The sequence below is a fragment of the Vombatus ursinus genome, unplaced genomic scaffold, assembly GCF_900497805.2.
Source record: "Vombatus ursinus unplaced genomic scaffold, bare-nosed wombat genome assembly UNPS02014809.1, whole genome shotgun sequence".
NCBI lineage: Eukaryota > Metazoa > Chordata > Mammalia > Diprotodontia > Vombatidae > Vombatus > Vombatus ursinus.
In genome coordinates, this window is record NW_020954587.1 from 19,306,752 (window position 1) to 19,323,889 (window position 17,138).

Below are 17,138 nucleotides of genomic sequence, written 5' to 3' on the forward strand. Positions count from 1 at the left end.
ATTCCAGAGGGCTGATTAGATAAATACCACCTCCCTCCTGACAGAGACACAATGGACTAAATATAGCTAAGTCCCAATTAGTGTGCATTATAAATTCTATGAAATAGCCATATTATTTGAATATGCAACACATATTTGCATCAAGCTAGAAACAATGGCCATACTTTGCATGATTATAATTCTGAATAGCATGAATTAGAACATGTGACCACTTCCCAGGATTTAGTATTTATGTTTATTGAGATTTAGCTATAAACATAATGAAATACACATTATTGGATATAGATAATACGGGAATTTATTTTGCTTAACAATGAGTATGTTAAAAATGGTTTGAAGTTAAGAAAAAATAAATACTAATTTTTTTTTAAAAAGCTTATTTTTTTTTAAAAGAAAAAAAGAGTTAGTGGATTTTGAGGCTTTTTCCATGAAAACACTTTGTAATCTGTATAGGGGAACTATGGTACCGTACCCATTCAAAACATCAATTCCATTCCAGATGTTTTCAAACATTTTATGATGTCAAATATCCAAAGATCTTCTAGAAAAGACTAAATAATTTCCCAGGGTTTTTTCCTTTTTACATTTTACACATTTCAGCAATTTCATTACTTTTTTAATATTACAATGAGTTATGACACAACTTTCTTTACATATTCCCAGCTTTCCAAAAAGGCCAAGACAACCTCGATTCCCTCAGATCTGAAGTCTACGGTGAGTAATCTATATAAAAGTTAACTCTTTTTTTGCCTAGACAATGGGGTAAAGTGACTTGCCCAGGGTCACACAGCTAGTAAGTGTTATGTGTCTGAGGCCACATTTGAACTCAGGTCCTCCTGACTCCAGGGCCGGTGTTCTACTCACTGCACCACCTAGCTGCCCCTAAACGTTAACTCTTGTGGATAAAGAGGAAAATAGAAATATTCATTTGGGAAATGAATACTAAACGTAACTGTTTGTTTTACTTTCTCTTTTTTCCCCCATTATAAACATGTACAGTGAATCAAAACAAATTTCCATATTGGCCCTGTCCTAAAAAATATGTGAGTCACTCTGCACTACGTCCCTCAACTCCCCAACAAGAAATGAGAAGTATGTTTCATCATTAAGTCCTTTGGAATCCTGGTTGGCCATTATGTTGATAAGAGATCAGCAAAATAGTATTCCATCACATTAAGAGAGTCTAACTTGTATCTATTCCCCAATTTATGGACACTCCCTCAGATTCCCATTCTTTGCCACCTCCAAAAGAGTTGTGTTTTTGTACATCCTTAAAGTTTGTCTTGCTTAGTATTAATCCCTCCCTCAACCTACCTTTTTCTCATTTCCCCTCCCCCCGCCCTTTTTCTTGTTTTCCAGTTAAGCGAAATAGATTTTGGTACCCAACTTTGTGTGAGTGTATGTGTGTGGGTGCACACGTGTGCACAAGCATGTGTATTCTTCTTTCTTCTGACTAGTTCAGATGACAGTGAGGCTCAAGTGTCTCTTCCCTATCCCTTCCATCTTGTTTGTATAGATGTCTACGTGTACTCTCTCATGTGAGATAATTTTCCCTAACCTTCCTCTCTACCCTTGTAACCTATTCCCTTTTCCCCTCTTCTTTGATTTTTTTCTTAAAATCATCAAGATATAATAGAATGATGATAAGGTTCAGAGGGGACACATGCATCATCTCCCCACACGTGAATATAAGCAATTTATGCTTCTCTTCACTCTTGTGTTTGAATTTCAGATATTCTCTGAAGTTATGGTCTTCTTCAGGAATGTTTAAAAGTCCTCTCTTTCTTCAGCACTATATTTAGTTTTGCTGGGTATGTCATTCTTGGTTTTAAGCTTATAACCAAATTCTTTTTTTTTTTTGGCTACTTGCAGCATATTTTATTTGACCTAGAAGCTCTGCATTTTGGCTATGATGTTCCTGGGAGTTTTCATTTGGGGGTTTATTTCAGAAGGTGACCGGTGGATTCCTTCTAGTTCTACTCTGTCTTCTGATTCTAAGAGATCTGGGCAGTATTCTCTTAAGATTTCTCGGAAAAGGATGTCTATGTTCTTTTTTTGTACACGGTTTTCAGATAGTCCAACGATTCTTAAATTTTTTCTCTTTGATCTCTTTTCTAGGTCAATTGTTTTTGCTATAGGATACTTTACATTTTCTTCTATTGTTTCAGCCTTTTGATTTTTTTTTTAATATATTTCTTGGTGTCTTTTGAAGTCATTAGTTTTTATTTGATCTATTTGAATTTTCAGGGAGTTTGTTGCTTAGACAAGGTTTTGCACCCCCTGTGCCAAGCTATTATTTCTCTTTCCAATTTTTTTTCCCAGGACTCTCATTTCTTTCCCAATTTTTTTCATCCAGCTTTCTCACTACATTTATAAAAGCATTTTTAACTTTTTTTTTAACTCTTGCTTCATCCATTCCAGGAATTCTAGTTCAGTTTGTGCCCAAGCTGTGTTTTGCTCTAAGATGTTTGCCCATAGATGTTTTCAAGTCATTATCTTCTGCTTTGTGTCTTAAGCAGGTCATTATGATAGAGTTCTTTTTTGGTTTATTCATTCTTACAGACAACTTCCTACCTTTGGATTTAATGTTAAACCTGGGCTCTGCCACACTTCTGGATAGGTTTGGTTTGGTCCTGTTGCTGCTTTCTTGGGAGTACTGAGTGTGGTCATTCCAGGATCTCAGGGACAGTCTTTCAGTATTCCCAAAGGGGTCTGATGCATAACAAAGTCTGATTGCTACCTCTCTGGTCTGAGTTCTGAAAGTTCCTTACCTGGGTTTCTGTCTGCGCCACAAACGTAGACGACTGCTAAGCCCTATGCCTATCAGCCACCTGGAGAGCTCTGTTGGTTCAAAGTGACAGAACTGTAGACTCCACTTTGGTCTGATTTAGCTACCCTGGTTATTCCTTTACAGGCTGGGCTAGATTCTAAAGATGGCTTGTGCCTTGAGAGTACAAAAAAAAAATACTCCTCTGCCTCCTGAGAGTTTACAGTCTACTAAGAAAAGGTTAAATACTCAAATAGGGAAATAATGGAAAATAAAAGTTGTTTTTTAAAAAACACTTGTAAAAATAAAATTTGTATTTTTATTATTTAAATAAACCCTAATGAAGCTTGAAATTAATATACTACTGAATTATACTAAGAAAACCTAGGAATGTCTAAGCTCCTAGTTTATCTCAGTTTGATACCTTCCTTACATATCAAATTTCTTGGGTACTGTATATAGTGGGCCAACTCAAATATGACACAACGAAAAGGTAGTAAGATATTAAGTAGAATGGAACTGAAAAAAGTTTGAGCTATTTCAAACTTTAGCACTAGAGTCTACTCTATGTCCAGGCCAACCTTAGCAAAGTCTGATAGCAGAAACTTAAATATCAGAAAGCAAGAAGAGTCTTAAACCTCTCCTACAAACTCAGGTCATACTGCAAAGGAACTTGACGGTTTGAGTGTAAAAATGGGATACCTAAAGTAAAGAAAAAGTGCGGAAAGGGGAGGTGAGAAGGTACTCTAAAGTAAAACTTTCAGGGGCAGCTAGGTGGTGCAGTGGATAGAGCACTGGCCCTGGATTCAGGAGGACCTGAGTTCAAATCCGGACTCAAGACACTTGATACTTACTAGCTTTGTGACCCTGGGCAAGTCACTTAACCCCAATCACCTCAAAGCAAAACTTTCCACTCTTCACATTGACAGTTGGCTTTAAGTTAATAGCCATCTCCCTTCTAACATGCACCCAGCAGTCCCACATATTGCCCTAGTTATACTATCATACCTTTACACTTCCAAATTTATACGAGTCAATATTCTACAAAATATAAATAGTAGGAGTTTTAAAAGTTAGACACTACTTTTCTATTCCTTTTCTCTTAACGAATCTAAAATCCATCTTCCCAGATCGTGTGGTTTTGTTAAGTACATCTCACTAGTTTTACATCTCTATCTTTGCCTCATCTATTTCATACAGCACCAGGCTATTGAGAGATGAAAGAGAAGGGGGAAACTAGACACTAAGTATATTTTTATTACTAGTACAATGATGCATATATTGTTTCAGCCTACCTAAGTTACATATAACAGAGCTAAAAGCGACCTAAACTTCAGGTCATACTGGAAAGTGACACAGAAAAGCAGTACAGAGCTCTGGACTTAGAACCATAAAAACCTATGTTCAAATTCCAACACAGACAACTTTAGGGTTGGGGTTCACTACCCTATTCAAAAATCTTCAACGGATCTGTTTATATCTAGAATCAAATACAAAGACCTCTATTTGGTATCCTTCACAGCTAATATTTGTCTGAGACAGGAAGCGACTTCTGACTGACTTGGAATCAACCGCAAGACAAAAACAGCAAAGTCATAAGAAAAGAAAAAAAAGATGGTATATTGAATTTAAAGTGTTGCATATAACCAGAAATATCCTAGCAGGAGTTAGACATGGGGGTATGAAACCCGGAAGAGGTTTAGGTCTGAAAATACAGATTTGGGTATCAACTGTCTCAAAGGTGACAGCTAAAACAACAGGACTGAATGGGATTGCCAAAGGATAAAGCATGGTGAGAGTAAAAACATCAAGTTTCCTTTGCTGGCACATCATACATATGACATCCTTTAAAAGTCAGTGTTCCCCAAGACTATGTACTGAGTCCTGTTCTCTTTTCTTTATAGACTCTCTCAAAAGCCTCATCAGCTTCCATGGGTTCAATTAGTATCTCCATGCAGATGACTCTGATATCTATATATCCAGTCCCTCTCTCCGCTCAATTTCAATCAATTGCCTACTGGACAGCTATTTCAGAGACTTTCCCCCAAAACACATCCCTCTTCCAATCTTTCATATTATTCTCTCAAGGTTAGTACCATTCTTCTAATAATGTCCTAGGCTCATATCCTCAATGTTAACCTCAACTCCTCATTCTCCTTTACTCCTTCATCTCCACCTCACAGAATTCCTCTCACCCTTTAAGAAACAGATCACACATCACCTTTGCCTGTCAGTGCCCTCTCCAACCACCCTGTATTTATGCTGCATATGCTTATATATTTACTCATCTCAAATTAATCATTTAAACTCCTTGATTGTTTTCTTATTTGTAGTTATATCCCTAGAACCTAGCAGTACCTAGCACAGAGAAGGCAACTTAATAAATGGTTGTTGACTGATGTGTGAACCATGCCAAAAAATGGCTAGACTGAAATCCATTGGAAGACCTGGCCCTCCTCTAATTTCTATGAGCTGTCTCGGAGCTCAGCCTAGCTCAATTCAAAAGTAAGGTACCAAAGGCTTACCAAAACTGAAAGCGTCTCTCCTTTCTGAGAAGGACAAGAGCCAAGGAACTGGCTAGCCAAGGAACTGAGAAGAAAACTACTTTGGCACCTACAGAGAAGACCAAGGACCTGGCTAACAAAGCAGCCTTCAAGAAACAACAGCAAGGAACCACCTTGTGGCATCTGTTTCAACACAAAGGGCCCTGATGCCCTCCAAACCACTAGATCCCAGGCTGACAGCCTACTGGCTAAGCCTCACACATACCCAAACACCCAGAACCTGAGCAGCTCAGAGCACAGGAGAAATCCACAGACAATCAAACTCTACTTAGACCATAATGCGCTAAGTTGTAATTTAAATTGAAAATCAATTTCTAGCCCTCTTCCCTTAACTCCCAAACAAAGTACCACAGATGCAGCCACGATGTAGCAGAGAGAGAAAGAGAGATGGTCTCAGAATCAGTTAGAACCAGTCTATATCTTACATATACTGGCTATGTAACCCTGGGTAAGACCCTTTGCCCCAGGTAACTCTCTAAGACCTTGAGTTGCAAAAGTGCCAATATACACTGGTAGAAGGAGTTTTGTCATCTGGGAATTCTCTATACCAATTAAATAATAGGTCCAGTTCCTATCTCAATCCTAAAATACCAGATGTATTTCCAGTGGGAAGGCACTCTAATCCAGCGGTTTTCAAATGGTATGACACAAATTGTTTAAGATTTACACTTGCTATCCAATACCCAAGTCTCCCAGTTCTCCCATGCCACACTGAGAGGGACACAAATATAAATAAAGCTATGTAAATAATGAATAAACCAAAAAAAAATGAATAAATAAATGAGTTGCTGAGAACCACTGCTCTATATGTGGAGGGGTTTAATAATCTGTGTGGTAAAATCACAGATATTTTAGAATGCAAATATGCAACAGAAAGGTAAAAACCAACCAGAAGTTATTTGACACAAAACTGAATGAGCAAGAAAAAAAATCTACATTCTCTTCTCTTAAAAAATTTAGGCTACCACATTTTCTTTTCAACCTATTTGAGGGCATCGTTACATATTATTATGTAATTATAATAATTTACATTAAATTTACATATTATAATCCAAAAGCACAAAATTAATTAATACATCCCCCCCAAAGTGGTCACTGTGGCCAAAAAACAAACCACCAATGATAAAATGATGATCTTCCCCATACTGAGCTGAGCTGGTCCTCAACTTACATATACAATATATCAACAATATCTCTACCAGTATGACATAGGTATTCCTTCCATTCCTGTAAAAATTCTGCTTAGTAAAACCTTCCAGGGTTTGCCCTCTACTTTGGGAACCCAGTATCACACACATGTCATGAATGCGACATCAATGTAGAACTTTAACTGAAGCACATTACCAATGATGTCTCACATAAGACAAATACTATAAAAGATCACCAAGGGCATATATGCCCAGAAAAGGACCAATAATGTTTTAAGATTGAGAGGCATTAGCTGAACAAACCAAGTGACAGTGCTAGTACAGGGGTGGGGAACCTGCAGCCTAGAGGCCTATGAAGTTTGGATTCAGTCAAAGGGCTACACTTGAGGACTTAGAGGGCCACATATATGAGTATCTAAAGAACTAAAGAAAATGTTCTAGCACATGGAGTAGGTTTTCTATAAAAGTTTTATTTAAAGATGTATAAAAAGTCATGGGTTAAAAGGCTCTAAACTTACACACAACTAGTAAATAGCAGAGCTGAAATTCACAGGTATCCTGCCTACAACGTTCACAATACAGATCTAAATCTGATTGCATGAATACCCATGAAATCATCACAAGTGTCCAAGTATCAAGTACAACATGTAGTAACTAAATCCAAGCCCAATATTTAGGGCTTTCAGAGTCCTGTATTAAAGAACAGTGCATCAGTTTTTCTGGATTCTTCTTCTAAAGATGGTTCTACATACAAAATCTGGCTAAGAACATAAAATTGCCCCCAAAAAGTGAAAATCAAAAATAGCTAAAAACATGTATAAACAGCATTTCACAAAAGACTTTCCTAATAATAATCTTGTGAAACAGCTAGTATAGAAATTTACTGTCTCCATTTTACAGAGAATACAACTTAGGCTCAGACAAGCTAAGTGACTGGCCCAACATTAGTCAGTGAGTAGCAGAGATAGAATGGATAGCCAGATCTCCTGCCTACAAGTCTAATGCTTATTTCCCTATACCATAATCTATACCTATCAAAATCTGATCAGTCTCAAATCAAGTAACACATTTTGTTTCCTAAAAATGTAAATTCTAAGTACTACAAATAATTTATATACAGCCCTTCATTTTACTCTATAGAAAAAAAAATTTTTAAATATATATTACTTTCCACCAACATTCTTCCAGATATTCTATTTGACTTTAAATCCTGGAAAAATAAAAAATTACAGGTTTCCAAAAGGACAGTGGAAAAAAGTCCCAATCCCCTAACTAGGTTATGGCATATCATAATTTGCTATAATAACTTACATGAAAGGAGAAAAAGGCATATCATCTAGGAAAAAAAATACAATCAGAAAAGGAGGTACATTTGTCATATAACAAAAGTGAGGGAAAGACAGATAAATACTGCTGTATTGACCCACAGAATGTTAAAAGAATGATTCTAAGAAACCTCTGACACATTGTATAGATCTATGTGACAACATGGACAAGAATAGCACAGAATGAAAATACATGACAGGTTATGATCCAAAAAAGGAATGTACTCACATTGCGGTGATCATCAATCTACCAGATTTACTTTATAATTTCATTAAGATTAGTAGTTTAATACTAGGGAATAGGTAACGTTATTTGCAACTTTTTAAGAAATGGTCTAAAGTCTAAAATGAAAAACAAATTTAGAAATTAAATCTTGTACTTCAATAGTTTAAGGAATTTTATTGCTGTGGGCATACTTCTCCCCTCTAGTTGACATAAATAGCAACCTCTTTAAATCTTAGTATAGTATTCCAGGGCTACAGTCACCAAAAGATTCATAACCACTACACTTTCTATTGCTCTATTTGCTTACTCCTTACTCTGTTTCATACTCTGTACAGTGACACCAGATACTAGCAATAAAGTTTGGTGATAAATCTTCTACAAACTTAGCTAGATAGATCCCGAGAAAAAGAGAGAGTCTGTCACCAGACTCACACTTAGGATGGACTTTACCAGAGTTTGCACACTCATGGTCTTCAAAAATCCAAGGTCACTTACACACTAACATGAGGAAGTTCTAAACTTGACTGCAATCTCCAGAAATAAAAAGGACTACCAATTTTTCTGTATTATTTAAATGGTTAATTAGTAGAAAATATGACAATAAGAATCCAGATTGCCTCAAGCATAAGACTATAAATTAAAAAGTAATTTATATACAAATTATATAGCATTTATTTATGTTATATATCATACATGTTACATATTATTTCATAGGTATAGTGCCTATAAAATATATTATTTATGAATTATAAAGTAATTATAAATTATAGAATCTCTAGTCAAATCTCAATTGTTCAGCAACAGAATACCCAAGCAAAACCTTGTTCCTACTTTCTCCTGCTCTGTCTTTTGGCCATTTCACTTCTTTATACATCCCTAGAACAAGGAGGTAAAACTTAAATTCATCAATTCTGAAAGACAAGTACACTGATAAGAGGTTTTGAATATAATTCCCCAGAACTGGGGAGATTAACTGTGGATTTCAATTAGACATGCCATCCCAGTCTTTCATAGCACAAAAGAGAACTGATAATAACTTTGGCAACCCATTAAATGTCTCCTTTCAAATGCAAACACATTCCATCTAATATTGCTCTATTAACCTAATCCTTACTGTTAAATTTGGTTAATATTCTGTATACATACAAAGGTATTGCCAGCTACACCAAATTCAGAATTACATAGTTATATGGTACTCAATACCACCCTGTTAGATAACCACTTGCAAAAGTAATGACTAAAAAGACATTTTATAACCAGAATTTTCTTCCAAAACATTTTAAAGTTTGCCAAAGCCTGTCACTAAAAACATGGCAAATCAATTTCTTGGTTTAAATATTTTTACATGTATGAACAATGTAATACTTGTAGCATTAATTCAAAGTAAAGATGGAATCATAGTTATTTTAACATCAGTTGAAGGAGGATGGTACAGTGGAAAGAGCACTGGAGTTTGTAGTTAAAATCAGTTAATAAGCACTTATAAAGCACATACTATGTGCCAGGCACTATGCTAAGGATTGAGGCTACAAAGAAAGGCCAACAGTCCTTGACCTCCAGGAGCTCACACTCTAATGGGGTAGATGGACAACAAGCAAACAAGTATGTACAACTGAGCTATCTATACAAAGGATAAATAGGAAAATTAACAGAGGGAAGGCACTAAAATTAAGAGGAATTGGGAAAGGTTTCTTGTAGAAGGTGGGATTTTTTTGGACCACATAACTTTTGGACCACAAATCTATTATCATTAAGTCTACGGTTTGCCTAGCCTCCTACTGAAAGATTTATTTTCAGCTATTACAATCAGGTATCAAGCAGACCAGTTTAAGACAGTAAACACAGCCATATTTTTAACCAAGTTAAGTTATCAATAAGGCAAGATCCGTCGGGGCCTTGAATTTAGAAGTCAAAATATTGATGAGCCCTAACTCCTATTCTCAGTAACTACTCAGCAATTTCCTATGGCCATGTGAATGAAAAGTCTGGCTTATCAATTTCCCCAGCATGTATGGATTTATCTTTTTTTAATCCAGGTCACTAACACCAAAAGAACATTTTTTCCTTTCTCTTTTCCAGGTAACTCTCCGCTTTCCATCACCAGTTCTACTAGGTTTTGACTCGAAGGAACATCAAGCTCATCACCAGTCTGACTTTGACACTCAGCCTTCTCCACTTAGCTGCCTCTTCCTCTTGATTGGAGGGCTGGAGAGAAGAGCAACACTCCTCCTGAAGCCTTCCTTTATAGAGGGCTCAGAACTTTTAGAAATTTCCAGGTAACTCCATTTTCCATCAGCACCTCTGCTTGGTTGGACTTCACAGAACATCATGCCCTCACGCCAAGCACCTCCTCATGCCAGATATCACCTAGTGTCCCCCCCATTTTTAGCTTCCTTCTGTGTATTGTCTTCTCCCATTATAAAGCTCCTTGAGAGCACTGTCTTTCTTTTTCTTACTTAATGTTTACTGAATTGAATTACCGCTTCTAATAATAAATATGGTATGACAGCTAAACTAAACAGGAGTCATCAATAGTAAATGACAAGTTTTAAAACTACAGTTGGGCACGCATTAGATACATGAGTTTGCTTTGTCCCAGAAAGCAAAATTTCATTTAGTTCAGACTTAGAAAGCTGCCAGTCTACTGTGTCTACAAATTTAAAAAAAAAAAACCTTATGAAGTTCTATGTTGGCAATTAATTTTCATACCAGAGTTATAGGTACTTTACTTAAAGGTACTAAAGTTAACAGAAATTGGCAAGATAATAACAGATCATTTTGGTCATTTCCAATATTCAGTTGATTTTCCAATCAATGACTTCAGACAGTAACTTTGAAACTCCAAAAATCAGTCAGAAAATAAAAAAAAAGTTTACTTAAAAAGTTCTTCAAATCAAAGTATATGAAGACTATGTATATTAGCTAAATTGATAAATGTGCTTAGAAATTTCAACTGTCCAACTTAAATAATTTTTGTCATTTTCCTCCACCCAACTGCAATAGTGTTGCCACAATGCAATATTAGGTGAGAAATCCTTCTTTTTAAAAGGGAATAAGAAGGGCAGTTAGGTGGCGCAGTGGATAGAGCACTGGCCCTGGATTCAGGAGGACCTGAGTTCAAATGTAGCTTTAGACACATAACACTTACTAGCTGTGTGACCCTGGGCAAGTCACTTAACCCCATTGCCTAACCCCCCAAAAAAGGGGGGGGGGGGAATAAGGAAGAACTTTAGAGTACAGTAAATCAATTCAATGTTTACAGAACTAAATTATGCCCAAAACCCAAACTTTTGTTCCAATCTAAAATTCTATCAGAGATAGCATTAGCTCTAAACTATCACAATTTCTATAGTAATTAAAAGGTATGGCAAATACATAGGTATCTGATATGATAAGGTATATACAAGTACTTTGAATGGAAGGGCCATAAAAAAACATAGCTACACACAAACAAACTCAGGGACAAGAGTTGTAACTTGCCCAAAGTGATCTACAACTAGTGATCTTTCTACTATTCCACCCCAAGTAGATGGTATTCTTAAAACTTTTTAAGAAAAAACAAATTCATTGACACATTATTTAATATGTAATATTGATGTATGTTAATATATAACTTTTCAATGACAATGTTTAAGGGATAGTCCAGTTGTTTAAAATAATGAACTTGTACCTCTTACTTTAAGAGGTACATACTGATACTCTAAGTTAATGTGGAGATGGAAATCAGTTAAAAGAAAATTGAGCGGTCTTCCTGCTCATTAGGGTTTAATCAGCAGGATTCCAAGTTCATTCTTGAGATCACTGACAGGAAATTATGGGAGTAGAGAGACATTTGGGTTAGGGCCTTTTCCCTTAGGAAACAATTTGAAATCAGTTTTAATTGGAAAGTTTCATTCCATCACAGAAATGCAAAGCATATGAATGGCATATATACTTTGATGAGAAAATTTTTTTAAGTTTGTCAATGAATTATTTCTAAGTTCTCTCCTTAATTTTATTTCGAGAATGTTTTACTACATTAAGTTTCTATACAATGAAATGTCTAAAATATTCAAAATGACATTCAAATTAATATGGAACAATCACGTAAAACAGGTCAATGTGAGGTTTTTTTTTAAGCAAAAAGTAAGCGATGAAGGTTATTTTACTTCCCAGTAATGTTCATAATAAATTGTCATGAGGTTTGCTCATTCAACTAAATATGCAACGCACTTTTAAGATTCCATTAAATTATTAAGTATTTCTTACTCTCCCCATTCCTACCCAAAGAATCTTGAAGTCTTATCTCAATATAAGTACATTGATAGAAAGCAAAAACAGCATTCTAGAAAACTGCTATTTTATTTGAATTTCCAAACAAAACAAAGACCAACACTAGTTTTATCCTTGTACCATTTTTAAATTGAAGTCTGAGTGGATTTGGGGATACAGATTAAATAGCAAAATGGTATGTTGTCTCTATAACCAACAATAAACTATCAATTAGTCCCAACAAAATGTGTTTGTGTGGCTAGACTGGAAACTTCTTGAGAACAGGAATTATGTTCTGTATGTCTCATCCCCATAGTGCATTTCACAGCAGGTGTCCAGTAAGTAAATGCTGATTTCAAAAATTGTGCCTTGAAATGTCAGTACTCTATGAAACTTTCATAGACAACTTTTACAAGACACAGAATCATACAAATGTAAAAGCCTTCCAGAACTTATGCACTCCATCCTGGACAACTAAGTTTGGGAATCTCCTCAGTACAAAGTATAATTCCCTTTATCCTTGCAGTCACAGGAGGCTGGCCCAATCTTCCTAAGTGCACATTGCAAGCTTACTTCTACAGTAGCGTGCAAATTACTTGCACATTAATTATTATTATAATTATTAAAAATACTTTCGATACAGTTTCATTTTTGGACAGCAAAGGTCATTTATGTGTATTTTAAGGCTGACTCAAACTGTCTGACCTTACTCAGATGAAACAAGATGAATTAAGCTGTTTTCCCCATCAGATTTAATTCTGTCAGCTAAGTGCTGGATTTCATACCATATACATGAGTTTCATTGGTCTTCTGTTGTGTTTTTAATTCTGTCGATTTAAGAATTGAGTATCACTCCAAGAAAACACGCAAAAGATGTAGGTGTTAAAGGGCACACTTCAATAACAGTGAAAAGATACTAGAGCAGCTGCTGGCGTGGGAAAGACAAGTGATAAGATCAAGCTAACAATCAAGCAGTTATTAGCTGCAGTGAAGCACAAAAGAAAGTGCAGTCAAAAATGAAAATATAACCAAGAACTGAAAAACTATTGCTGTAAAACAGCCTAATTAATCCTCAGAAAACAAAGACTTTCAGAGGGCCCTGGCAGCTAAAAGGGCTGTTACTGATTCCTCTACAGTAAAACTCGAGCTTCTTATCATTGGAAGAACAGTGAGAAGACCAGTTTAAAAAAAAACTATTAATCATGAAGGGAAAAAAAGGTTGTCATAAGTAAAACAATACAAAAACTGAGGTATTCATTAATAAATGGAAAGCTAATTTATTGATGAAACCCATTTTTTCTTTCATAGCTAAACCAACTCTTAACAGAAGAAATTCAAGTTAGCCTGTTGTAAGATCCGGACAACCTGATCACAATCTGGAAAACACGCACCCTCAAAAAGTCATTTTGGGGAATTTTTTTTTTTATCTTCCAGTGAGTCTTAAAGTCTTGGCCCCATTGAAGAATTACAAACAGTAATATAGTGATATATTCAGAAGCGGAATTGTTCTGAAATTACCAATATTCTTAAAGGTTGTAATACTGCCAACACAACTTTTGTACCATGTTACTACATGATCACTAAAAGTTAAGAACTTTATTTAATAGAAGGAAATAATAAACAAGTATCATGGCCTGGCAACTGGCCTGACTTAAACCCCATTGAAAAATCTATGGGATGTAATCAAGGTCAGACTTGGAAAAACAGATGTTCAGTAAAGGTACACTTAATATCAAATGTTATTAAGTGTGAATTAAAAATGTATCAAAATCTTGTGAACTCAGTCCCAAATCATGTAAAACAAATGTCAGCAGCAAAAGGGTATATTACAGATTAAAAGTTTTTAAAGATGTAAAGTTGTAACATGTATGCTATGCCAATGTATTTCCTATTTTAATCTTACTAGTTAATTTACAAACCAATGTAAGCACATATGAAGTTACCATAACCTATTTTTACATGTACATTTATGTAGAAAGAAATATAGATCCAAGTCACTGAAAACTTTCTGGCAAGATGACTTTTGTTCTGAGTAAATCTAGAGAGTAGTTATAAAAATGCCAGTACCCCAACAACAGAAATCTTTTTTTAAAAACTGGTTAGTTTTAACAGTTCTGAATCATTACATATCAAAAAACTTTAGCTAGAAGCTAGGAAATTTACTTAATTCCTGTATCTGACACTATCCATACACCACTTAAAAATTATATGAATCTTAAGCTACACAGAAATCCACTATCTACCTGGAATCAATACTCTTTACATCTGTTAAACAAAAGAACAGAAAAGAAATGCATAAGTATTATAAAAGCCAAAACTTTTCCTTACATTAAAAAATATCCTTATGCCAATGTATTTAATCTTCCACATTTTAATTACTCAAAGTACAAAATGGCACACAGATAAAAGCAAGGTACTTTAAAGAAACAAACCAAACTTATATTTATTAAAATTCATTTCATATTCATCAATCACATGGAGTAGACCCTTTCCCCCTCCCTGGCCCAATAGATACTCAGGATAGGCAGGAATAGATGAGAGAGGATCTGCATTACTTAAGTGAACTCCCAAAACATGAGCTCACAGATATATATATATATATATATGAATAGTTATCAATAGCCAAATAAGGCCTACACCTAATTAGAATACTTGTTTAAGTGTTATTCATATGCTAACACATCCAGGAGAAAATCTAAGAATTTCATTAAGCTTTCAGTGATAAAGTAAATAGTTTTCAAATACAAAAATACTTCTAACAGATTTTTTTAAAAACAAATTTGGACAAAATGGCACCAGATAATCTCAGGCTTCACTTTCCAATTCAACAAATGATAGAGCCAATTACAAGCCAACACCGCTACTTCCCTTTAGAGTCATAAAGCTTTAATACTATATAAATGGCTACACTATTCATTATTACTTATAATCAGCTGATTATGTATCAAATGAATTGTTTTGCAGAATTAGTAGTGTTCTTTAATGCTGTTAGTGTAAAGTCAATTTTTAAGGTGTATCTATTTTCTGATGAGTAATGCAAGAATCAAGCAACTTTGGAATTAAAGAATTCTTATGATCAAGGAAAGAATAAAGTGGAACCTGAAGTTGGCTAAGAGATATACACCTACCATAGTTCTATTTATAACTAGGGAATTTTAATGTGGACACTGACCTTTTTTTCTGTATATGAAAAGTATTCACTAGCTCTGGGGGTAAAATGCTGAATTCCAAAAAGGCTTTAGGTTTGTGTCTATAAATTTAAAAGCCACATCTAAAAACTTATGTGGGTAAATTATAATTAATATGTTCTCTGTCATCAAATTCTCTAGTTGCTAAACAGGTACTTAAGTTGCCACCTCAAAAGGCCAAGTTTGCTTTAACTTTAGGGAATATAGAGTATCACAGACTATCTAACATTAAAAAGCCCAAACAGATTAAAAAATTAAGAATTTTTAAAAAATCACATCCTTATCAGTCACCTACCCAAAATAATCTCAACTCCTTGTTTTCATCATCTCACTGCATCCTACCTACCCATGTTTGCAGATTCATTTTAACAAGGAAAAGGGTCAACTGCTGAATAATTCTTGATTTCTCTCTACAGCTGAAGAATTAAAGGAGGGGTTGAAGAAGCAAAGAGCAGGAAAAACACCTCCTTTTTCTTTTGCATAGACCCTGCACTTTCTCCAAACCCAAAGGTATAAAAAGAATTCAGCACTGTATAGCCACAAAAGGAGAGCACGGGTTGCAAACAAGGGGTTTATCTATTTGCTACCTGCAATTTCCCATCTGCAGGGGTCGGGGTCCTTCGGAGGGTCCTAGTCCCCTTACCTTTTTCTTAACTTACACTCACCCCACACTCAACTTCACTAAAAGGAGACGTTTCCGATTCCACCTTAGCTGAGGCCTGCACCCCGCATCTCCTCCCCAAGCTGCACGAGGGGGTGATTCCACTAGCAGGACTGGGGACACTTCTTTCTAAAATGGCAGGTTTCCTCCTCAACAGATAGATAGATAGATAGATATAGATATATAGAGATATATATGTATATATATATGTATATGTATATACAATATATGTGTGTATATATGTGTGTATATATGTGTGTGTGTGTGTGTGTATATATTATACATCCCATCTCTATACCACACACACTCCCTCTGTCTCTTTGACCTGTATGTCACTGCAGCTCCTACCTCAGCCTCAGACCGGGAGCCCCGGCCTATCACTGGGGGGAAGGCTGGGGTCCCCGGCAGAGGCCTGCTGCCGGGGCCAGGGGAGAGCGGGGAAGGAGGCTTCGGACACTCACCGAGACGACGGCGGCTGCTGTGGGCTTCTGCTCGCCGGCTCCCCGCAGTTACAACGCCATCCGAGGCCTGCGGGTCGAGCACCGCCCCGGCCGCCTCTCTCCGCCCCCGGCACTTGCCGCCTTCACTCAGCACCGCTGCGTCTCCGTCTCCCTATTTCAGCAGCGCCAGAGACCACGAAGGCGACAACCCCCCTCCCCGGCAAATACCGCAGTCCCCGGGCTCCAAGCTCGCTCAGGCAGCAGTGCGAGGCCGCGCTAGGCCGGGCGAGGCCGGGCGCGGCGGGGAGGGCGGCGGTGGCGGCGGTGGCGGCCTCTCCCCGGCGGCCGCGGCTCGGGCCACCTCGGGCTCCGCGGCTCCCGGCTCCTTCCCAGCAAGATTTTGTAAATCTCACAAAATGGCGCGCGCTCCAAACCTGCGCAATGAGAAGCGCCGGGGCCGGGGCGGCGGCGGCGGCGGCGGCGGCTTATCCGCCAGAAAAGTCCTAGCCGCCCGCCCCCCGAGAGATCCTCCTAGCACGGACACACACACACACACACACACACACAC

General features: G+C 36.8%; 1 protein-coding gene across 4 annotated transcripts in view; it reads right to left on the bottom strand.

Moving 5' to 3' along the window:
• DYRK1A (dual specificity tyrosine phosphorylation regulated kinase 1A) overlaps positions 1-16,705 on the bottom strand; it is a 184,540-nt gene extending 167,835 nt beyond the window's left edge. For 3 of the 4 annotated variants that reach the window (XM_027875520.1, XM_027875519.1, XM_027875521.1), the window contains exon 1: positions 16,592-16,671. The gene's annotated coding sequence lies outside the window, so the exon portion shown is untranslated. Of the gene's footprint in view, positions 1-16,591 lie in introns of all 4 variants that reach the window. The other variant, XM_027875522.1, reaches the window with a different exon arrangement.
• Positions 16,706-17,138: the final 433 nt, after the last annotated feature.